Source organism: Psammomys obesus, unplaced genomic scaffold, assembly GCF_907164565.1.
Source record: "Psammomys obesus unplaced genomic scaffold, mPsaObe1.curated_primary_1811, whole genome shotgun sequence".
In the NCBI taxonomy this organism is placed as follows: domain Eukaryota; kingdom Metazoa; phylum Chordata; class Mammalia; order Rodentia; family Muridae; genus Psammomys; species Psammomys obesus.
In genome coordinates this window covers 21,408,705-21,433,754 of record NW_026585504.1, presented here as the reverse complement: position 1 = coordinate 21,433,754, position 25,050 = coordinate 21,408,705, and the positions used below count along the sequence as shown (strand labels likewise).

The 25,050-nt window shown below is 42.0% G+C and overlaps 1 long non-coding RNA gene across 1 annotated transcript in view; it reads left to right on the top strand.

The window, feature by feature from the left end:
• Nucleotides 1-3,212: 3,212 nt before the first annotated feature.
• Nucleotides 3,213-25,050, top strand: part of LOC129670458 (uncharacterized) — a 100,349-nt gene continuing 78,511 nt past the window's right edge. Inside the window, exon 1 of the long non-coding RNA XR_008719218.1 lies at nt 3,213-3,263. This is a non-coding gene — a long non-coding RNA (uncharacterized LOC129670458). The remainder of the gene's footprint in view (nt 3,264-25,050) is intronic.

Below are 25,050 nucleotides of genomic sequence, written 5' to 3'. Positions count from 1 at the left end.
TATTATTATTATTATTATTATTATTATTATTATTATTATTATTATTATTATTTTGGATTTTAAAATTTGCTTTACATCCTTGCTGTAGCGCCATCCCTTCTCCCCTCCCAGCCCTACCCTTCCTTCCTCTCTCTCCCTGCTCCCTTTTTCTCAGAGAAAGGGAGCTCCATTTCCCATCTTCCCCGGCTCATTTAGTCGAATCATGGCTGAGTGTGTCCCCTGTGGCCCTGGTCTACCATTCTTCTTAAGAGACCTCGCTTTGGTTGTAAAAATCCAAACATTTGAACTTTCTGGTTATTTGTATATAATAACAGTTATCATACAGCAAAATAAATAAATAAATAGGAGTTAAAATTTAGGTATCAGGCATGTATTTCTTATCTCCCTGAGAGAGGAATTTAGCTTTCCTTGAGGTTCTTTGTATTTTTGTATTGCTTTATGTGATGGCGACTATAACAGCATTCGACTCTTTCTTAATTATGTTATCTGAAGTTCTCAAGCCCTTTGTATATTGGCACACATGGTAATTAATAGTTCATGAATGGCTCCCTGGGAACATGGAAGAGCTAAAGAGTGAACTAAACCCCTCCGCTCATCTGTAACTCATCTAGGCCCTTGGGTAGGGTAGTCTGGAAGCATCCTTTAAGGAGCCACCTCACTCATGGCTCTCTGTCCATCATTTACAGATATCCTTCATCATCTCCATTATCCCAGAACAACCTTATGAGTTGAAGGACAGTTCTAGAAGCTGAAAATCGATGAGCAGCCTTTCAGGAAGGAGGAGCTGGCACAGGTTTGTAGGAGACAGCAGCTGCTGTCCTTGGGGAATTTTGCTGACAGTATGAGAGTAGGGCATGATGTCACAGGAACCCTGGCTTGGCTAGCTCAGTGTGGCATCCAAGGCAGCTGATCTCTTCATCCAGTTTGAAAAGACTTCTCCTCCTACCGCTCTCCTACCCTCCCCTTCTCCCTGCCAGTCAGAGTGATAATTGTAAAACCACACAGCTCCTTTCAGAAGTAGGCCACGAGATCCAGAGCCGGGTGTTATCATGGCTGTCATGCTGCAATTATCTCTGAGGACGCTCTGATGACAGCATAATGCATGTGGTGTTTTGTGCTAAAAAAGTCAATGTCTGTGGCCTGGCCAAAAGCAAAACGTCCCAGAGATCTAAACACAATCTTAGAATGACATATGATCTGCTCAGGGCGCCAAGGCAGGGCCACCTCTCCTCATCTTCAAGATTATTCTTGTGATGTAGAGCATTGAGCCAGAACTTGGGCATTCTTTTCCCTTTGGGAATCCTCAGCTTGAAACAGAGTAGCAAAGGATGCTTTCTCAGTCGCCTGTGTCAGAGTCCAGAATTCAGATTTATCTGAATTTCAGAGGAGAGTGTGTCCTGAGAATAGGATTTTTTTAAAAGTCTGAATTCAAAGCATAGCACTTTGTATCTGTGTGGCTCTGGAAACTTTAATTATTTTCTAACCTTAATTCTGAAAAAACAAAAAACAAAAACAAAAAAAACAAAACCCGCATAATACTACCTTCATAAAGCATTAAAATTTTGACTAAAGAAACACAAATGAAATATTGTCCAATTTAAATGCCATCAAAAGCAGTTGTTGCTAGCACTATCACTGAGTTCATAATTATTGTCATATGCACCATGCAGGGTTTTCAGAAGAGAGTTCTTAATGGAACATTAGTCATATCCTTGTTAAAGTCTATATGGCAGCCTATATGTTTTATTGCCATTTTCATTTGTTAAATTGTTTTTAGCACTGAAAGAAATCTCATGAGTATTATACAGGTAATTAGAATTATGATACCAACTGTAATCCCAAAAAAATTTAATGGGTCATGCTTATGATGAAGGTCAACTGCTAATACCAAAACAAAATGAAAACATACTTGTAGAAGTAACCTGTGAGCACAAATGTTTCTTTAAGATCTTAAGCGGTTCAACGATTTTCTTATTAGGAAAATTTAAGGGCCTGGGGAGATGATTCGGGGAATGCAGCACTTGCCATGAAATCTGAGGAACTGAATTCCGATCCTCCAGACCCACGTAAAAGTTGGGCAGGTGTGATGGCCTGCCTACAACCACACATGGCACAGGAGGCAGGCTCAGGATCCATGGAGAAAGCTAGATGGGCTAGATTAGCTGAGTCTACCAGCTCTGTGTTCATGTGAAAGATCCTGCTTCATTCTGTAAGTGGAGGAGAATTGTGGAAGATAGCAGATAGAAGATAACAGATAACACACACATATTTAGGGACACCTGCACACACATACCCACACAAATGCCACAACCATCTACCCATGCCTACTGCCAAAGAAAATGGCTCACTTGGTAAAGTTGCTTACCATGTAAGCATGGGGAGCCAAGTTTGAATCCCTGACTCCCATGTAGAAACAAAACAAACCTGACATGTCTTTGTGTGTCTGTAATTCCAGGACTGGAGAGGTCGAGACAGAGGAACCCTGGAGCTTGATGGTCAGCTAGTGTTGTGGAGTTGGTGAGAGACAGTTCAGTGAGAGACCCTGCCCCAGAAATGAGAGATAGAGAGAAGGACACCCAAGGTTGACTTTAGAATTCTACAAACAGAACACATGCATGCATAAATGTGCATACATAGTGCCCACACACAAACACACATGCTCACATACAACCATCTCAACACGCACACACCGAGAAGGCTACTAGAAGAGTTGAAACAATGATAAATGATTTAATGCTGGTATATTTTACAACTTTTGGATTCTTTGTGAATTACACATCACTCACCTCAATCCCACTCTCATCTTCCCATATCTTCATATCCACCCTTGCAACCTCCCCCACAAAAATAAAATAAGATAATAATAATAATAATAATAATAATAATAATAATAATAATAAAGCCAAGCAAACAAAAGCAAAAAAGGAAAAGAAAATCTTGTCATGGAAGCTGTAGTATGTCACAGTGTGTCACATGGTATACCCTTGCCTACACCACCCTACAGCAGACCAAGGGTGGGGCCGGCTCTCCTGTGTTCACACCCTTGGGTCTGGCTCCCCTGCTCCCCTGAAACCAGAGTCAGTTCTACTGTGCTGCCAGGTGAGGGGTGGGACCAGTTCAGCACAGTGCCTCAGGCGGCAGTTCAGACCAGGTACATCTGCATGGATAACACCGGCCTGACACATCAGCACAGATCTCGGCTGCCACTGGACCCGGGACTGAGCTGTGGCCCCCTGCAGCGGTGGATGTCCCCGCAGCCTCAGGTGAGAGCACAGGCCACTCAAATCAGCGTGTCCCCTTGTGGCAGCATGGTCCTTAGACATTCACATGGTCTCCAGTGGCAGACCATATCACCGGTATTTTGGCCTTTGGTGGTAATTTGGGTCACAGACACAGTCCCTAGCTGCAACAGGACCACAGACCCAGACAGGGCCCTTGGTGGCAGCCTGGGCCAGGATCTCACCGTGGCCTCCTCAGATCCACCTGTTCCTCATCTCGGATGCGGCTCCAGTTCCACCTTTCTCCACAGCGTACAAACTCTTTTGTTTCTCTTTCTCTTCCATCTCTCTGTGTACTCCATCTTTCCCATCTCGCCATTAAAAATCCTCCCAGTGTATTGGCGCCCACAGCAGGTGCTCGAGTTGGCCGCCCCTTCCATAATATTGATATTTTTTTGTACTAAAAGCTTTACATATTATAACTTATAATTATATAAGTTATATATATATATAAATATAAATATATATAAATTATATATAATTATATAATTATATAACTTATAATTATATAACTTACATATTATAACTTAACATATTATAATATTTACATATTATAACTTTTCAACTTGATGTTGAACCATCAAGAACATGGTATTTTCCCCAATTACACGACTATTTTATTTATTTATTACTGAATCGCCAACCTGAAAAGGCTTTGGCTCGCTCATTATTCAGAAACAAGCAGCTGCTTTTCACTATGGTCTAAGTCACTTGAAATACAGAAACACTTTTACCTTAACTCAGTGTCTTAACCTGTGCGTCACCACTCCTTTGTCAAATTTTTATTTCCAAATATTTACATTATGACTCATAACAGTAGCAACATTACAGTTATGAAGTAGTGATGAAAATAATTTATGGTTGGGGTCACTATACAGCTGTGTTAAAGAACTGAAGCATCAGAAAGGTTGAGAAGGACTGCAGGTCAGCTAGAGGCAGAGCACTATTGCTTATCTTGGTAAGCAGCTTACAGCCGGGGATATTTAAATCAGCCTTAATGTGTACTCAAAGCTCATTCAATGAAAATGAGTGAAACAATGGAAAAAATATTTATATTAAAAACAAACATAGGAATCAGACATGGTCATGCACACCTTTAATCAGCACTTAGAGAGGCAGAGGCAGTTGGATCGCTCCGAGTTCGAAGCCAGCCTGGTCTACAAACTGAGTCCAGGACAGCCAAGGCTACAGAGTGAATCCCTATCTTGAAAAAAAAACAAACACCAAAACCCAACAGATACAGGGCCAATGAGATATCTCCACAAAGCCAGAGCTGTGCAAGCCTGAAGTTGAGCCCACTTCCAGAGGCATACCTTCTCCAGCAAGGCCACACCTCCTAATCCTTCCCAAACTGGAGACCAAGTACTCATAGGAGCCTAAGGTGTCATTCTCAGCCAACCCTCCACATTATGTTTCCTGTGGAGATCCCCGACCTTCACAGCATCACCCCAGAGCTTGAGATGAGCCACACATCTGTGGAACGGGGAACCTATGCTTGCTCGGTTCTGTTAGCTCGGCCACTTCATTGGCTTCTAAAAGCATCTAGCTTGCACTGGCACGTGGAGAGTGCACTGCATAACCATCACCCCAGAAGCTCATGTTTTCTGCCTGAAGATACTCCACGAACCAAACGTCCCTGTTGCAAAGTGAGGTGTGCATTTCTTTACACTGTGATAGTTTTACATTGTCTTGGTAAGGTTATAGAGAGTTTGAAAGCAGTAGAGAATTGGCCTTACAGTCGGATCTGAATCAGTGTTCTAACCATTCCCGAATGAGCTCTCCTTCACGGTCAGCTGTGCACACTCTTGGGTCCTCGGTAGACTGACTTCAAGAGTTCAATCAGGTAATGCATGGACATACATAGACATCAAAACACATTAAGGATGATAGCGATGACTAATGTTGACAGTGTTTACTGGGTTCTAGACTCCGCTGAGCACTTTGAACAACTACTCATACTAATTCTGTATATGAAGGCCCCTTTGCAGTCCAGCAAACTAGGAAAGAAGCGTTAAGTAGTTTATACAAATTGAGAGAACAAAAGTCTTATCTCAGAAGGCAAGCTCTTTACTATTCTGTGAAACTGATTATACTCTTAGCTAATAAAAATGAGCACCTTAGGTTGTTACTACTGAAAAATCAAATCCTGATACAAGTCTGAACATTGGCTTGGGGTTTTAAGTTGTAATATTCAGGCCCAAAGACTCAAGGATGAATGGGCAATTGGACTTCTTTCTAGAGAAGTTTATGATAGGAGTGGAGCTGAGTGAAAAGAGACAAGGGTTATTTGTAGAGAGTTAATGGGTCTTGATTTCTTCTGTTGTAAATATTTTCCCTTGCCCTGAGTTTTTAGAAGCATTAGAAAAGGTCATTGTGAAAAGTGTTTAGCAAGTTATCCCTAAGGCCATTGACATCATCAATTCATTACCAACAAAGTTTGACAAACTGTCAGATCATGGTCCAAAATCTGGTACTCAAAATTAGTGCTCCTTAGTGAGTATCTTTGTTGATTAGATCTTGTCCTCCCACTTAAACAAGAATGAAAAGAAATAAGAAAAGGAGGAGGGGGGAAGAGACAGAAAGACAGACAGACGAGGGTAGGGAGAGAACCCATGAAATTAAGTTTACAACTGACAGACTCTATCAACTGCCTCCCATTGGGGGGAGGAGTGTTAAATAGTCCAGGAGGCTGTCCAATGCAGACTGTGGAGACTTGCTCTTTTTTTATTGTCCTTCCTCAGTGTGCTCCACTCCTAAACTAGATGCATCACACAGAACTCTGAGAAATGACACAGAAGGCTGCAAAGGGTTGGTACAGAGGAATAAGTTAGCAGCAGAGTTCAGTTTCCCCTCATATAATCTAGAGTTTGCTGGTCTTTGACACACATGTGCTGCAGAAGTCATTCATTTTTAGTAAAGCGATCTCTAGTGGGGACCCAACTACAGTTCCAACTCGCTTTCCCTGTCATGATTCTCTCTCCAAACTCTTTGGATTGGCATGTTCATGAACAAATCCCCTCCCACACAATGGAATCAGTGTCCTCTTCCGTTTTCCTTACCTTCTCTATACAGTTGCAGGAGACCACAGAGCAGGACTTAGGAAGCCCACTTGTGGGCAGTCTCTGGTGAGTGATGCTCAGGACCAAAGCTCTGACCGGCTGCAGGAATGTGAAGAAAAGGTTCCGTTGGTCTCCAGCTTGGTGGAGCAGAAAGAACCACAAGAGGTTTACATCATCTGCGGAGTAAAGCATCTAACATCAAGATTAAAGGGAGGGAAAATGGAAGAGATGGCAGTTTTCTATCTCCTCTTCTCTCTCCCAGTGATTACAGTTGGCTTTTGGACAACTGCTTCACCTAGAACAAAACCCCAAATCACCTGAGGACGACACCAAGAGCAGACAGAGTTCCATGCTGACACTGATGTTATACCTATTTCAAAGTTCTTGTCCACTGTTATCTTTTGATCCTTCTTGTAGCACAAAGAAAAGAATGAAAAATCTGAGAACATTTATTGCTGATTTTTGTTGGGAGGTTATATATAATCATTGCCCAAAATAAATCAGACAATACCAGAAAGTATAAACAATTAGAGATCACACAGTCTTGCCGTTTAACGAGGAGATTTTTAAACACTTATTATGTAAGTTAAAACATTAGCAGAAAATCATATTGTCTCTATAGCATGTTTTTTAAATCAGTATATTCTCAGCATTTTATACTAGAACATTTTGATACCGCTTTAACCTTTTGAAACATTCCCCCAAAGCATTCCCATCATGTGGAAGCTACTTTATTTGACCAACTTCTTAATGCTGAGAATTTAGTTTTCTGTTTTACAGTGAAAAATCCATCCATATGTATTCTAAACATAATTTTAAGGGAGTTTTCTTAAGTGGTACCCTGGATCAGAGGGGTTTTGCTTTCTTATACTCCTCTGTCAACTATAATTAAATTACATTAGGGAAGTTTAAAAGGAATAGAATTGCTTCCTGCTCTTGTGTAAAGAGGCACAGCAGTTCAGCGGCTTCCTGAAGGTGAATCAGCCCTTTACAGAACTATCACAGCCAGTGTTTTAAAACATCAACTGAGATGAACTTGTGAGGCACTAAAAAACCACTTAAGCTGCAGATCCTAATTTTTTGAGGCAGATTGAGGAGGGAAGGTATGTAATCTTGAGCACACAGGTCTACCTCTTTAGACCTTCTTTGAGTTTGCCGATGATACCAGCAGTTTGACATGAGGCCATCTGCTAAGTCAGAGCTACCTGTTTTAGGTTTCCTTAATGGCACCATAGTTTTTCCTGATAATCAGTCATTTCCGCTCCAAATATTAAAACTCCACTATGTAGACCACAATCAGAGGGCAGGTCTGGAGTCTCTGAACCCATTTTGGGTTGTTTTTGTTTTAGCTGGGAATGTTCCCCTCTTAGAATTCTGTGTGGCTAGTGGCAGGCATTCTCCGGTGACCACTAGGCGTCACACTTTCCCCTCCCTCTTCCAATTATGCTGCTTGTTCAGTAAGTGACTCATTTGCTCAGTCATGAGCTCTTCATCTACGGGGGTTTCTTTGCCATGGTCATTATGATGCACAGGCATAGCAGATTTCAGCAGCGCTGATTAAGCCTGCTTGTTTCAGGGTTGCTAGCTTTTCCAGCAGTCCTCCTCACTGTAAACCAAGGAGGAGGCAAGAGAAAGACCAAGGACCATGCTTTCACCATTCCTAGGGAGAGCCACAGAATTCCATTCCCTGTCACTATTGTGTAGGTAACTGGGCTCTCTCTGCTAACGGGATGCTGGCCCAGACATCTCTGAGCTTTCCTTATTTGTCTTGAGGAAAATTAAGTACCAACCTAGTCAGTAGCAGGGTTTGTATTCTACGAGCGAGGTGAGTTGAAATAGAATAACACACCATCAACTCTCAGGATCTACTGCATTGAAGGCACTGCACTTAAGAACAAAAGGGGGATATTTTTTTTTTGTAAATATACATTTGTCTGAGAAACTATTTAACAAGTATTTATTGAATAGTGGGTAAGCATTGGAAAAATGACATGAAGGTAACACATAGGGAGCATAACTTTCACTATTCAAGAACACTTCAGTGCTGCACACAAGTGCTTGGACCCTTCTATCTGAGAAGAGACTTCATGGCCAATGTTTTCTAACCAAAATGACTCTCCTATGTAGCTCCCATCACTTTACAGAAAACCTCAGTGTTGTGGCCTCATCAATTCCCGTTTTATTCTCTCTCTACCTGACATCCTTAAGAAAAGGAGACAAACAACAACCTTTCTTAGACATTGAGAATTACAGAAAGTGCAAAAGAGTTGTTATTCTTAAACCACAAAGAAAGACAGAAACCAAACCAGATTCCTTCTCTATTTCATGAGCTGTCCCATGGGGTGCCAAGAAAGTGGCTTTACCCATGATATAGATAACAACATGAAACACAGCATCTTGTAGAGAGCAGATACTTAACAAATATAGACAGCTGGTAAATGAAAAAAAAAAGCTTCTTTTGTTTTAAAAGCTAGTTTTCCTGAAGCCCAGCACAACCACTCCAATGCTTCTGAGAAGAAGATCTCATCCTGGAGACATCATCTCTCCCTCTCCTGTCCTAGATCAAGCGGTAGGACTCCTGGACAAATTCAAATTCGCTTGGGCAAATACACTGGCTGTGACTGCCTAAAGCATACTGGAGACTTCATATGGTATTAACGAAAAAGCCACCAGTGGCCAAGTTGTAAATGAAGAGCGGAGTAACAGCAACTTAATTTTTTTCATGCGCTTATTCCCCTAGTTAAAGAATGGCATCCCACAACCCAACATAATATCTTACTACCCTGACTCAGGCTAATGTAGCTTCTCGTAGGGGTCTGAGCCTCATATGGCACTCGAACTATAATCTAGGTTATTTTGGTTGTTTGCCATGAGAATCTAGTAGAAGAAGAAAGGTTAATAATCCAACAGAAGAAAGAGAATATGTTAATTCTCTACTTGATTTGTTTTCTAATCAGCTTTAGACACTACAGATTTACATCCGTAAATTTACCGATGAAATGTTAACTGTGCATATCATGGACTACTGTGCAGCAATCATGTGTCCATACTCTGCAGACCACACATGAAACTAGACCTTAATGACCTAAATGACCTACAGAGAAGGCTGTCCTGCACACCCAGCCTTCTCTGTGTGATTTCTACAAACCGGTCAAACATGGACACCTTCTTTCAGTGGTTTATATTTTAATTTCCTTCTTGAGAAAAATACCAGGCTCTGTGAATTTGAGGCCAGCCTGATCTAAAAGTGAATTCAGGACAGCTAAGGCTACAAAGAGAAAGCCTGTCTCAAAAAAAAAAATAAGAAAGAAAGGAAAAGAAAAGAAAGAAACAAAGAAAGAGAGAATAGTAGAGAAGTGAAAATTTATTATAGGAAACCTAAAATGTTTTAGGCCTATAAGGAACAGCAATCTTCCCCTTATTAGTAGAAAGTTTTCCTAATCTTTACCATAAAAACATATACACTAAATAAATCACAAGCCATCTCTGCATTTACTCGAGTTTTTCTTTCAAAACAAACAGAATCGCACCAGGAAGAAGAATACTGCCAGCTTTTACCATCTTGTACTTCCTGAATTCCAGCCCTTCCCTTTAAAATTATGCTGCAAGATTCTGAATGATCTCATTCCCAAGTCTCCGCCACCACCCCCCAACACACCTTGCACAAAACGCTTTGAGAGGCAGTTTACAAAATAACCGTGTTTTGCTGTACAGCCACATATTAAAAAAAAATGATTCAGTTCCACTCTTGATGGACCACTACCTGAAAAAGCATGCCTAGGAATAGGAAACGCAAACTGGTCCACAGATGTCATGAAAACAGAAGCTCCAAGAAGACAACTGGTTCCTGGTTCTCAGGTCTTAAGGGGATGTCCTCATTAGGTCACCGTACAAGGCTTTCATCCCAAGGGAAGGTCACTTTGCCCTCCGATGACTGGAGTGTTCTGAACACTGAACCATGCAATGCCTCAAGCACTTATAACAGATGGAACAGTGGGTATGGGAGGGACCTTGGGAAATGCAGCATTATTTCAATGATTTGATCTTTATGATCCGTATGAAGCATTTGCCAACTGTACGTTCATCGCAACTCGGAGAGGTAAGTGAGCTATGCTCACCTCGCTGGATAGATGCAGAGCCTCAGTATAGCTTCCTTTAAAGACTTATAAAATACCTACCCCAATAGTCTAGTGGTTAAAACTCAAAATCCTAGGCTTCTCATAAACCATCATGTTCAGATTCATGTAACTTTAATGTAAATCCAGACCTAATTTTCCATTGCTTTCTGTCAATTTTGATTAGATTTTTTCTTTCATTTCTTAATAACATTCCTCAACTTGAAGTATCCCCTGTTCAGTTCAGTTATTCCTTCCATGATTAGTTGTCACCCACAATCACAGATACCAAGACTGGAGAGTTTGTTAGCAACCAGAATAATTACCCCCTTTAATACTCATTTTCATATTGTTTTTTTTTTTTTCAAATAAAAACACGATGAACTATGGCTATATAGCAACTCCCACACAGACACAAATCTCCATGTAAAAGGACTCCCATGATACAGACCAGTCACATGGTAATGACAATGTGCATACGAAAAATGATGGAAGCCTCAGCATATCTCTGGTTCACTCAGGTTCAGTACGAGAACGGTCCATGGACTTGCAGCCTCTGCTCCCTGCAGATGCCATGGAAACCTGGAGCTGGTTACCAAATAAAGTGCACTTCCTCGCTGTGTGATCTGGGGGACTTAGAAGCAAATGAAAATGAAGATCTAGGGCTTCTGAGTAAATAATCAAGAACGGGGCTGTGGAATGGTTAGAAGAAGCTGTGTCAAACTTTAGTGAGTTCAGTAGAAAGAATGGATCAATTCATTCATTGGGATTGATTATGCCTTTCTAGCAACTTCCTGGACGTCTTGTGCCCCCTAATCCTTAGGGACAATACAATGTCAGCACAGGGTGGGCAGAAAACTCCAAATACTATAGAAAGAAGGATTGAATGTGACAGCGCAGCATCAGGCAAACGTTTATTGGGCATCTATTTCACAGTGGGTTCTAGATGTTAAATCTGGAAGAGATATGCTTTACAGAGCCAGGCTATCAATCACACACCCTAGCGTTTACTGAACACATCCTCTCTATCAGACACCGGATGGTCCATGATAAAGAAATTTACTAGAAAGAGTCTATCAGCATCGTAGTTTGTATAACGCAAGAACACTTCCACACCATAGCCAATTCCTGGTTGATTGATCCATCCTGCCTTGGAAAAGCCTGCATAAGTGGGATTATATCCATGGACTAGAGAGATGGGCACAGGGATTGTTGCCATGTGTCACCCCTTAGAGGACCTCAGTGAAGGAACATCCTCAGCACATCCCCACTTCCCTTTCTCCCAGCTTGAAAGAAGGGAGTGGTAGCTCTCCCATCTCACAAATAGGGCGACCAAGTGAGAGAAAAATAAGGAGATTTTCCAAAAATCACCTAGGACATATGGCAAACCAGAATCCTCACTCCCTACACAGTTACTGGATGAGACTCCATAAGACTGATTTTCATCCAAGGCAGAGTCTAACCACAACCAAGGCTCTTTCAATTGGTGTCAGAGAAATGCAAACAGGGTGAACCAGCAGAGTCAGGGCAGCATAAATAGCCAGATTAGTCATCTGAACCCATTTAAAGAAGGATGTCTGTAAGAGACTAAACAACAACAGATAAACAGCGGGGGAGGCACCAAGTGATTCAAATGAGACCCTGAGGATTGGCTCTTACTCTCCAGAGCAACGGTGCATGAAACAACAATCAGCCACGTGTGTTAATTCACAGCTTAAGCCTTGCTGCTCAGCCTGTGCTCTACCCCGTCGTGGTGACTGACCTTAGGGTCATTTCTGACTACTGTGTTCTTTGTGACTGGGTGAGGGAAGATGTGTGTGTGTGACCTGACAGTGTTTCCTCACAACTGAACTGTTGCTATGGCTCAAGAGATCAGCGTTGGGACGCAGACGTGACCTCTCTGCCTCCAGCCATCTCTGCCCCTGTCCAGCTGCCAGGAGTGTGTTCAGAGACTGGAAAGAACATGGTGTTTCCTGCCCATTAGCCCTGCCTGGTGACCAATGCCGCCCCTCGTCTTTCAGAAGAAAAGAAATTCTACTGTCCAGGCAGAATCTGTAGTCCAGAGTACGCCGACAGCGTTCACGTGCAGAACAATGTGAGAATGGACTCAAAACTACCTCCGCTGGAATGATGGTGCCTAGTCACTGATTGTGGTCCTGGAGAGATACCCTTGTGGTAGCTGGGCCCAGATGGGTTTTCTGAAAAATTGGGCTGGGAAAAAGTTTAGAAAATAACAAAAATGTATGAAGATCTGTCAAATTTGGAAAGCTTTTAGCAAGTTTCTAAAAGTATATAAAGGGTATGAACAATGTTTATCAATAAACATGTTTTTTTTAATGTTTTTATGAGTAAGAACAGTATATGGGAAAGAACAAAGTTAATCTAGGTGTGTGTGTGTGTGTGTGTGTGTTGGTTTATGGCTATGTAGGTATCCAGATGTGTCTCCATTTATATGCATGTGTGTGAAGGCCAGAGGTTGATGTTGGATGTATTCTTCAATTTTTTCTTTTTCAAGACGTGATTTCCCTGTGTATCCTTTGGCTGTCCTGGACTCACTTTGTAGATCAGGATGGCCTCAAACTCACAGAGATCCACGTGCCTCTGCCTCCCAGAGGTAGACGTTTGCTGCCATGCCCGGTTGATCTTCCTCTGTTGTTATGAAACTTACTTTTTTTTTTTTTTTTTTTTTAAGATAGGGCTCTTGTTTAACCTAAAGCTGTCCATTTCAACTAGACTGACTGGCCAGGAAGTGCCTGAGATGTGACTATCTCTGCTTCCCCAACACTGCAGTTACTGACACATGCTGACCCATCCAGCTTTTTTTGTGCTATAAACATGGACTTGGGTCCTCTTATTTTCACTGCAAGTGCTTTATCCACAAAATCATCTTTCCAGCAAAAACTAGTTTTTAAAATGGGCAAGGCAGGAAATTTCAAACTTGCAATTCCAGCATTTCTCTCTGGAGATGGAGGCAAGGTCATCATGAATTTAAGATCAGCCTGTGCTATTTCATGAATTCCCGGTCACCTGGGGTCACAGAGTAAGATCATGTATAAAAATAACAAAAATTTAAAATATATATATGTCATGATTGGGGTTGGCAAGATGGCTCAGTAGGCACTTGTTTCCTAGGCTGATAACCTTAGCTCCATCCCTGCAATCTACATGGTAGAAACAGATATCTCAAAAGTCACCCTGTGACTTCTACATACCTCCACACATATACACTTGCAAATAAATAAATATAAAATCAAAGCTCAACAAAATTTCCTTTCGTTGGGATGGCCACACTGATCTCTGAAAGAGGCCCTTCTTCCAAAGGAATTATACCCATCCTCCCTCTCCCCATCCCACCAAGCTCCTTTCAAGTCTCTGTTCAAGTAGATAGAATTCCTTTAAGTTTTTGTCTTGTCTATTTTGTTCTGTGTGTAAGCTACAGAAAAGGGTCTTCTATTAAACATTAATATCATACTGCTCACTGTCTTTCAGAAAGTATTAAGCCTCAGTTCCCTAAGGGAACCCCGAGTGTTTGGAGAGGAACATGGATAGGGTAATCTAGGAATAATGATGAATTGATGGAGATGAGGCATCCCAGAAAGGTAAATGGGGAGGTTAAAGAATACCCTTCCCTTCTCCCTTTAGTACAGCACCATGATAAACTAGGCCTGGAGGTAGAGAAATGTCTAAAGATCACCACCCCACATGTACTTGCAAAGCCTTGGGTGCCTGATGCTAACAATTCCTTTAAACACCTCATCAGGTGAAGGCAGATGCTTGAAGAGCATGTTTGGATGATGTCCAGTTGGGGGACAGGCAAGGAGCTGTGTGCACACATGTGCTAAACACCCTTCCACAATGAGGTTGCCTCCCACACAGCTTCTGAAAAGAAATGGGACCAGGCTCTGTGAGGGTTAAATTGCTATAAGGTGAATACAGAAAGCAATTAGCAACTCACTAGACTTTCCACCAATAGAAAGGCCCTGTGTGAAAACTGACCCTTGTTTGACACCTTAGCTATTTTCAAGTTAAACATCTAAATTCTTCAGCTCTGCTAATCTGTAAAGGCTAGCATGCCCTGTGCTTCTGGACTCCATGGAGCGCTCCTGAAGAGCAGAGTCAGTTCAGGCAATAATTAGGTTCTGCTGAAGAGGAGGAGGGAAATGTCAAGGGTTTATTATTTCTGGTCATCTTGTTAGACACTGATATTGAAATGCTTCAAAAATAACACACAGAGAGAATGCAGAATGCTGAACTCAATGAAATCAACTGCAGTGGCTGAAGAGAAATTAATCCCTTTCTTTTCAAACCATCTAGAAGTCAAGTTTTAGAGAACTAAAGTCTCTGCCGAGGGTGGAACAAGATGGCTGGGTCTCACTGCAAATGCATACTGGCCGCCGGACTCAGTGACATTTTTATGTCAATACGTCCTTCACCCCAAATACTTAAGTCAGTAAAAGGAGGGATGGATGAGGAACCTGGTTTGTAGTTTTTTGAGTGTGCCCAGGAGAAATCATCGGTTTTGCTTGTGGTAAGAAAGGAATAAACAGGAGCCAGGAGTGGTGGCACACACCTTTAATCCCAGCATTCAGGGAGGCTAAGTCACATGGATTGCTGTAAATTCGAGGCCAGCCTGGTCTACAAAGTGAGTCAAGGGCAGCCAAGGCTACATAGAGAAACCCTGTCTTGAAAAGCAAAACAAAACCAAAAAATAAAAAAAAAAGAGAAAAGAATAAACAAATAACTTCAGCTCCAAATTACAAAGTGTTTATTCCTTAACTAAATGCGAATCAATAAAGTGACAAAGTGTTAATTTTCTTGTGGAGATGATAGCGGTGGGAGTCTGAGGAGTCTAAAGCAATCTGAGCAAAACAAGAGGCTTGAGGCACAGGTGCAGGCACATGACTGACAACCTGGGACTCATCCCACAAAGAAACAGCAGTGAAGACTGGCCTGATCAGTGGGGCTAGGGTGGTGTGTTCTGTTTCACGGCACTGTTTTCTGTTCTCTGTGGTGTCAGTGTGACAGGCTGGGCTGTCTCAGCTTCAGTGACTGACAGCACTCAGCCTAAAGGATGGAGACAGGAAGTCTGAATGTGCTCACCCGAATGTGACTGTGAAGGCTTTATTACAGCCTGTAGCCTTATGTACTCTGCACACAAAGAATTTTATTAATGTTCTCTCTCTCTCTCTCTCTCTCTTGTTCCTTCACACGATTCTGCTTATATAGCTGGGTGACTAGCTACTGTCATCACTCCCTCGTTATGCTTGGAGAAATGGAGAATCAGGGAGGTTAGATAACCTGGTAAGGCCACCGACATTAAGGTTGGGTAGAAACAAATGATTCTCAATCCTCTGGGCATTGAGCTAGTCTTTCCTCGTGTTGCCATCTGCATGCAAAGTGTTCACTGATAGAAGGAATGACTTGCTTTTTCTAGACAACCCATCCCCCTGTGGAGCAAGTCCCTAATGAACCCAGGCCTGGCTTTGTAAATGTGGTCCAGGTGCTGTGTAAGGGGTGTGTGTGTGTGTGTCATATTAAATAGGTGATCATAAAGATAATCTTGAGAACCTGAATGGGTGCAGGACCCCTGTGAAGGCAGCATTACATCTAATCCTATCCGAAGGAGTTAAAGTCACAGTCACTCAGATCAAGGTCACATGCTAAGCTCTTGCATGCTTGCCTGCCCTTGTCCCTACAGCCACCCCGTGGGGAGTCTTCACAAGGGAGCCTCTGGCTGACAAGAAATCGACTTGTCATCTGCTGAATTTGAGCCTACTCAGCAGAATGCTCCTTCCCAAGGTGGCATAAAGGGTGCAGCCTTTCTACACAGTGATTCATCTCTTCTCTCTCTGGCTAACTGGGAACTTAGACAAACTCCACCACAGTAGAGCAAAATATGTGGAGAGGGAGGCCAGTTCAGGGCAGAAAACATCCAACCGGTGCGAAGGTAGAAGCCAGGGCCAGAACGTGCTTTTTGTGTCTCTAACCTTTTCCAGCCATGGCACTGGATGCTCTCATGACCTTCAAAGCCTTTGGCTCATCTTCTCTCCACTGCCCTTTTCAGCCACCATTTTAGTCATCCATCTGTGGCTTTTCATTTTGCTGTTCATTTAACTCCTCTTTCCTTGGCCTCTGAGCCAAGGCCAAAGGTTGTTTAAGGTCCCTGAAAATTCAGTTTACTCTCCCACAAGGTGAACTGCTGCTTTCTGATGAAGCCTCACACCGTCAAAGAGCTTGTGAAAATATTCCACACAAAAATAGCCTGGTGTTTACTGTGTGAGACTCAAGTTCTGGTGTACCCAGCCTCCATCAGCTCTTTCTTGGTTTTCCTTCTCAGTGACAAGCAGTCACTCACCTCTAGACCTTTTCAAAGAAATCTTTCAGGTGATTCTGACAGCATATTTGCAATATCTCTTAAGACTCAAAACAGTTAGGTTTGGAGAATTGGCTGAAAGCTACAGCCGGGTATAGTGAAGTATCGGGAGGCAGCAGCAAGAGGACTTCGGTAAACTAAAGACCACCTTAGGAGATATATGTATATATATTTTCTCTCTCTCCATATATATATATATATTCTCCACATATAAAGTACTGTGTTAACTAAGAATAATTAGGTCTACACAGAAGACTCTGATTCAGAGGCAAACACACACAGGAGAGAGAGAGAGAGAGAGCAAAAGAAAAGAAGAACAAAAGAGGAAAGAAACTTATAGACTGGCTCCTTCTTCCTTGCTCACTCTGAATGGGCTGACACAGGATGTTGAGGACATGAGAGAGGGCCATTCCTGAAAAGGAGACCATTAGTAAATAACAGAATGCATAATTCCTTGCCTCTTCCTCTAAGGTTGATTTCTTTAAGGCCAGTCTTAGGAGTCTGACACCCATGAATATTGAATGAAGCTTCCAGGCTACCTCAGGATTGGTCCAAACCCTAAGAGCATCAGTTTCTCCAAACCCTAAGAGTATCAGTTTCTCGAATCCAAACACAGGATGACCCCGAGTGGGCCTCTGAGCAGCTCCAACAGGTTCATTTTCATCATGTGTAAGCTTTGGAACAACCCACTAGGAAGAAGACCACGAAACAGTGAAAAGCATCACTCAGTTCCAGCTTTTCCAGATGTCTTGCCAGGATGACCTTTGGGATTACCAGCAGATGCTGAGCCTCATCTCCGGAAGCCACGAGGTTGAAGGCAGCAGGATGTACCGCAAAGTATTCTAGCTTCTTGTCCAACATATCTGGTTATTTTGTGCACGTAGAGCATACCTGGCTACGAGCAGGTACGGAATCAACTGAGATGATGGGAGCATCCATGTCTGAATACATCTTCTTGATAAGAGGAAACGTGTGGACAAACATTTATAAAATGAAGTAAAAAGTACAGGACATCATAGGTGATTAAGAACAATAGATAAACAACAGCCAGCACTTACATAGCACTCACTGCATATGTATTATGGCAAAAAACAAAAAAACAAAAAAAAAACAAAACATAAAGACCCTCTTTAGCACTGTGAAGAAAGCAGTTTAGTGGCATTTTGTGATGCAATTTACATTTTTGTGTAATACGGTTATCACCACCACCCAGAATCAGAAACGTATCAGTCCACCCTAAAAGACTATTAACTCATTCCTCTGCTCGCCAGTCACTGGCAGCCACGGTCCTACTGCCTGCCTCTGAATAGGACTACTTTCGTTACCACATAAAAGTGAAATCACACTGTATTTATCCTTTTGTGACATTTTAAGCATTGAATGTATATTAACATATTTAATCATAATAATAGCCCTATGATGTAAGTAAAATTGGGAGAATGAAATACACAGGAATAACTTCTACATGAGCGGGAGAGAGCGCTCCCATAGCTTCTCTGACCCCAGAAGTCCAGAAGCCACAAAAGGAAGCAACTGGTCTCCTTGTTGGAGGACAGCCCAGCCACCTGTCACCCCCTTCTCGGTTACCACAGAAGGGCTGAGCAGCTGGGCACTTCTGTGGACTGAAGAGGGAATGTGCTGAATGAGTTAAATGCCCCTTGTCACCCTCCCCTTCCGCACTCCCTGCAAGCTGAGCTGGTGACCCAGGCAGGACAGCAGCCAAAGGATTAGTCCATCACAATGAGATGGTCTATTCTGGGCAGGCGGCAGAAACAGATGCCTGGTGCCTGCACCTTATAGGAGCAGTGCAAAGGGTAGCACCCACACAGGCCCACATTGCACCCACTGAAGTGAAGCCTATTGAGGAAAAGGAGCCAAATAAGAGGTGGGCAGGGTTCAGTGGTTCAGGGTTCAGGCGTAGGGGCGCTAGACTTGTCTGTGTCCATGGAGTTTCTTAGGCGTGCTCTTGCAAGAAATCTCCCCCACCACCTCATGTTCCTCACCATGCCAGCCCACTCCTCATGACTACGCTCAGGGGTATTTTTGCTGTATTTGCACCATAGTTTATCCACTATGGGGATAAACAGCAGTGGAAACTGATGACTGGGTGTAAATGACAATTCAATCCTTAAATTGTGGTGGGGAGGGTCAACTGACTGCTACTCTTATGGTCTCTTCCCAAGGAGTTTCAGAGGCTGGGAGGCCTGCTGTGTGTTGGTAAGGAGTGGGGTGTGCCCAGTACTTCCCTGGAGAGAGCTTCAGTGATGCCCTTCCAAGATGTGCCAGGGGATGGGGGGGGGGTAGAGGAAAAGGAAAGGAAGGGCTCCTAGACAGGTTCTGTTAAGAAGCCAAGGTTTGAGCCTACCTTGGTGACACTCTTGTAATTCCATCTCTCTGGAGGTGCATGGAGGAGGTTGGGGGCGGGGAATAGGATGCTCAGGGGCTGAAGCACAGCCACAGCTACCTAGATTACATAAGATCTTATCCCAAAAGGACAAGGAGGTGTGATAGGAGGAGGAGGAGGAGGAGGAGGCCCAACCTCAGGGTTTTCTGCTCAATTAGAGTGCCAGTCCCTCTCAGAGACAGAAAAGTACGTTTTGGAGCGTAGACAAGAGCGTTTATAGGTTCTTCCACAGACCCTATGAGAGCATAGCCTACGCAAAGTTTTCACTACATAAGATGGAAGAAAGTGTGACACACAAAATGTTGCAGTGTTGTGTCTTTTCATGTTTGTTCTTGACTTGACCTTGAAAGTGGATAGGATGACTTCTCCCTAACCGTGCTTCAGCCATAATATGTGCCTAACTTTTTTTGCTTAACGTTTCCCTCCTTTTCTGCTCAAATAACCATATCCATTTTCCAAGACATAATCTTTCTAAACATCAGACAATGAGAATATTTGGTCAAATGTCAGATCTATTTTAACACATCCCAGACAGGAAGTAAGTACTAAAGAATTTTAAAATGCTGTCAATGTGTTTATGGATATAAACAATTATTTAGACCTGTTTATGAGTCTTGTTAGACTTCTGTGAATAGAAAAATTGGCTCTTCCTAGTACCCTCTCTCTTCTGCCAATCTTCTAGGCCCTCTTCCTGGGGTCTCCCGTTGAAAATAAACCACAGAGCAAGCATGTCTGGTGCATTTAGGGCTTTTGCTGATGATTCAGCTGAGAAGCTCTCTCTGCAGACTTGTCTGTCCTCAGAGAGGATCCCAGCTCTGCTATTGATACTCCACGTCTCCCTCTGAGCTCACTTCTCTACTTAAATTCTGGGCTCCATCTCTGAGCCTTGGCTTCTTTTCTAGACACTATCTCACTCTTGTTCTTAGACGCAGAGATTTTCATTATCCACATAAATAGATAAATGTGGAAAACAGGAGTTCAGTATGTCTTAGGAATTTCTATATGTAATGAGTTTTAAAACAATGTTGAAAGGAACCTTGGAATCCCATGGTGGCATGCAATAGGAACCAGCACTGAGCATGCGTGTGTGTGTGTGTGTGTGTGTGTGTGCGTGTGTGAATATTCATGGCAATAAGTAGCTACAGAAATAGACATCCCAATAGTTCCCATACATAAATGCAAACTTATGAGCCCGAATAAAAGAACATTACACTTGACATCTTGAGATGCTTCATTGTTTAATGGAAGGATTCTATCATTTGAAGAAAATAATTTGAAAAAAATACTTTACTATACACAGGGGGGCCCTTTAGGTGTGTGCCCAGTGAGATTTCGATACCAATGTAACATCACACAGAAAAGATCTCTCTTGGTTCCAGCCACAAATAAAGAGGACAGAGTTTCATGATTCCATCTGGGCCAAGGTACATGACTGCCAAGAATAACCTGGCACCAGGGGATTCAAACTCTTTGCCTTCAAGCTCTGGCATTCCAATAAGGACTGTACTGGACCATTACAGGCAACTCAGCAGGCTAGGGACAATAAATGCAGCTTGGCATTTGGGAGGAACTAGAGCATGGCTCAAAAAATGATCAAAATGAGTAAACTGTGTTAGCCATTTTTCCAAACACACACACACACACACAGAGAGAGAGAGAGAGAGAGAGAGAGAGAGAGAGAGAACTACATTAAGTCTTCTACATTAAGACTTGAACTCTCATGTTGAGTGACTTGTTTCCAATATTCACCTGAAACTGTTTCTTCAAAACTACTGAGTCTAGATGCCTGTAGAAACCTGACTATAATCACTATTTTTAAAAAGTATATTCTTCAAGCATTTTTGGTATTTTTGTTGGCTCATTAATTTTTAAATTAGCATACAAAATAGCGGGTTTCATTATAGCATTTAAATACCCACATCATTGTACTTGTCTTGTATTCATCCCTTTACTCTCTGCCTCTGTCTCTCTCATAAGTAAATGTATTAGTGTTACTAGAATATTAAAATATATATATAATATTTGAACCTAGATGTTACATATGAGAGAAAACACAACATTTGTATTTCTGAATTGGGTTTGTTTTGCTTAGCATGAAGCAGTTTACAAAAAAAATACTATGTATATATATATATAAGTGAACTTAATTTTTATTTCTTAGGGGAACTCTGGACTTACCCCATAAGGATATTGATTGCTAATGTGCATAAAGTAAACTATGGTCATAATAACCATCAGGATAATTCTGTTTATGGAACACTTCTATATCCTGGATGGTTTGCTAGCAAGATTGCGTGAGACCAGTTCTCTTGGCCTCCATCCTCAGTCTCCCCAGAAGAACACTGATTGTGCAGTTCAAAAGCATGTCTGCAGTAATACTTAAATTTAGTAAGAGCAGACTTGAGGGGAATCTTAGCAAACTCCCAAACCATGCAGTTTTATTTATTTTAGCATAAAGATAACGATTTCATTTTTATATGTATGCCATGTACTTTCCTCATAGTTCCCCTCATTATTCTCCTTCTCATCAAATAATTCCCCTTCTGATTGTGTGTGTGTGTGCGTGTGTAATTGATATTCGTCTTCTCAGCACTGCTCTTCTGCATTGCCCCAGTCTGAAGATGGGATGTAAGTCTTGAACTTGCCTGTGCTGACCGGGGTGAGGGAATATGAGCATTCAAGTATTTAATCTCAAGTTTTTCAGACTATCTACTCTCAATGCTGAGAGTATCAAGTAATAACGATGTGATAAAAAAAAAAGAGCTTGAGCCTAGGAGATTTAGTTTGTATCACTATGCCTCTTGATACCTCCTATTGAAATGCTCAAATGCCTAAAGCATTGCTCACACAGTCCCAGCTGTCAGTGCCTGCTCTTAAAGACAGAAAAGAAAGAGATTCCAACCAACAGGAGATAGAAGAGTAACAAGTCAAATGGAGTAGAAAGCAAGATGCTCAAGAACTATGGCTGGCATTGGAATGGCTCTTGCACTCAGCTGTTGTCTATGAAGTACATAATTGAAGGCTGAACTTTGGCATTCCAAGGTGTCTCCTTCCCCTCCCTCCTCTGACCCTCCCATAAAACAGTTGTCTGTCCAACTGTGGTGACAACTGGATGGTCTCTTTTTCTCAGGCTTGCTCTCTAAGTACATACTTGACACTAAATGCACATTACATGTAATTCTGCTTTTAAACTAACAGTTTTTAGGCTTTATGGCTGGGAACTAATGACTTCATTTCCTAGGAGATAAAAGACAGAGCAGAGCAGAGCATCCCTCCGCACAGCACATATTCTAATATCTGGCCATTTAGCTCAGGGGATCCTTTGGAAGGTAGAACATGACAGTGAGACACATATTTTCAAAGGTCTAGAAATCACCTGGGACTTTGTGATAATGCAGAGTCTAAATTATCAGGTGGGGCCTGAACTGTTGTGTTTTATGCAGCACCCAGTAATGCCATGGGACCTTCTTTGAGGAGCATATTCTGCAAAGAGAAAGTAAAAAAATAAGCAGGAGAGAGGGACTCGAGGAACATGAAGAGGAGAAAACCCCCCTCTGCACATTCTTGAGTCTCTCTAAAGCATTGAGGGAAGGAAAGAGAGGATGTACATTCTGCCTCGTTCTGATAAAACTGACTAAAGTCTTTGCCACCAGCTAAGTAAGTCTCAGAGTGTGTGTGCTAATCTGAGTATATCTTCATCCTGTGGAAATTATTGTTTTGGGAGGTCCAGGCAAGATATTTCCATTTTCAAATCTTAACAGAGTATTAAAACATATTTATATTTCTATTCTAAGCATGAAATCTTAGTGTTTGGAGGTAGTTCCTGCCTCCAAGCTTGTTTATTTTAATTCCCCATGACCCATGACCCAACTATTCCATGTAGTATTCTGACTTTAAAAATTCCGAAGGTTCATAGTTGAGCAGTACTCTGGCTGAGACAGTGTGAACTCAGGTCTGGTTCAATGGACTAAATTGCTTTACTTAGCTGAAGATTTTAAGCTTGATTGACTTGCTATTTTGGGTTAATTGGATTCTACTTGCAGTGATACCAGGTAGACTCAGAAAAAGGACACTCTCAAGTCTAGTCACAATTCTTCCTCGCCTTTATATCTATCTATCTACCTTTCTCTTTCTCCTTTTACCTGTTACCCAAAATCATGCTGTTTGGATAAACTTAGAGAGGGAATTTCTCAATATCTGGAAAGGCACAACTCTCTTTCCTAAGACACCCATGCCCTTGTCTTGGTTGTGTATTGTCCTTTTCTTGAGCATCTCTCTCTCTCCCTTCTTTAATGCTCATGTTTAAGTCTATATTAAAACTGTCACTGGGCCAGCAAGACGGCTTAGCGTGTTAAGGTATTTTCTGTTAAGCCTAAGGACATTGAGTTTGATTTCACAGACCCATATATTCCCAAAAGTGTCCTCCAAACCTCACAATACTATGCTGCACATGCATGAAAGCACACACGTATGGGCGCCATCCCCACTAAATAAAAAGCAAACAACGAACAAATTAATGGTGTATAAAACAACATAAAACAAGTAAGTATTTAAAATCTGTTTTTTAAACAAACTCTAATTTTGTTTCATAATAAAAATAATAATAAAAGTCTAGGGAGACTGAAGTGGCCATTGAAAGATCACTGAAATCCGGTCCTTAAATTCCAGATGCTTCATTACATCTTTTGTCCCTGGTACTAAAGCTTAAGCTCCAGATCTTGCATCTATGAGATAAGCACTAGACCACTGAGCTACACACCAGCCCTCCCTGATTAAATGTCAACGTATTACTGAAGGTCTAGCCTAGACATAAAAGTCTACAGAGCAGAAGCATCCTTTGCCTTTTCCTGAGTTTACACACCAGTAAGCTTCAGAAAGCGAGAATCTGGAGGATTGAACTTTTGATTCACATTTGACCCTGATCAGTCTACAAAGGTCAAATGGATTAGGTTTCTACACACACACACACACACACACACACACACACACACACACACACATTCATTATTAGAAACTGGCTTCTGCCATTTTGGAGTCTGAAAACATTCAGACAGCTGGAGACTCAGTTTCCAGCCCTGCCTGAAGGCCTGACCTGAAGACCTGAAGGAGAGCTGGTGTAAGCTTTTGTCTGAGTCTGAGTCTGAAAATGGAAGACAAGATCTTAGGTTTAAAATGGCAGAGAGGCTAGAGGATGGCTTAGTTGAGAAAGTAGCTTGCCTCACAAGCCGAAAGACCTGAGTTTAGTCTCTAGAACCTATGTGGAAAAAATCCAGGTGTGGTAGGTAACATGTGCTTATAATTTCAGTGCTGAGGAGATGGAAACAAATAGATCCCTGAGTATGGTTATCCAGTCTAGCCTACCTGGTGAGTTCTATACCCTATCATAAAAAAAAAAAAATAGCACCCCAGCAATGACACCCGAGATTGTCTACTGTACTCTACACACATAAATACACATGAGCACACATGTGCACACAGATGAATGCACACACACATATACTAAGGGCTGGGGTGCAGAAATAGGTAAATGGGCAGAGGGATTCTAAATTATTCAGGCACCATTCTATTCAGCCTTGCAGTGAACTTGATGATGCTGTATTTTGGACTTAAAGACTCCTCCAAAGGACCCTCTGCTAAGACTGTATTTTCTTGGGAGGTAAAATCCAGAGCAAATAGAGCCTAGAGGGAGAAAGTTACGTTGGTTGTGGTTTGTCAAGTAATTGATGCCCCTAATCAGCAGAAATTAGTCTATTAATAATGACTCCCTTTTCCCCTCTAAGCTTTTTTGTCTCCTATCTGGTGTTAGAGGGTTGAAAGGGAG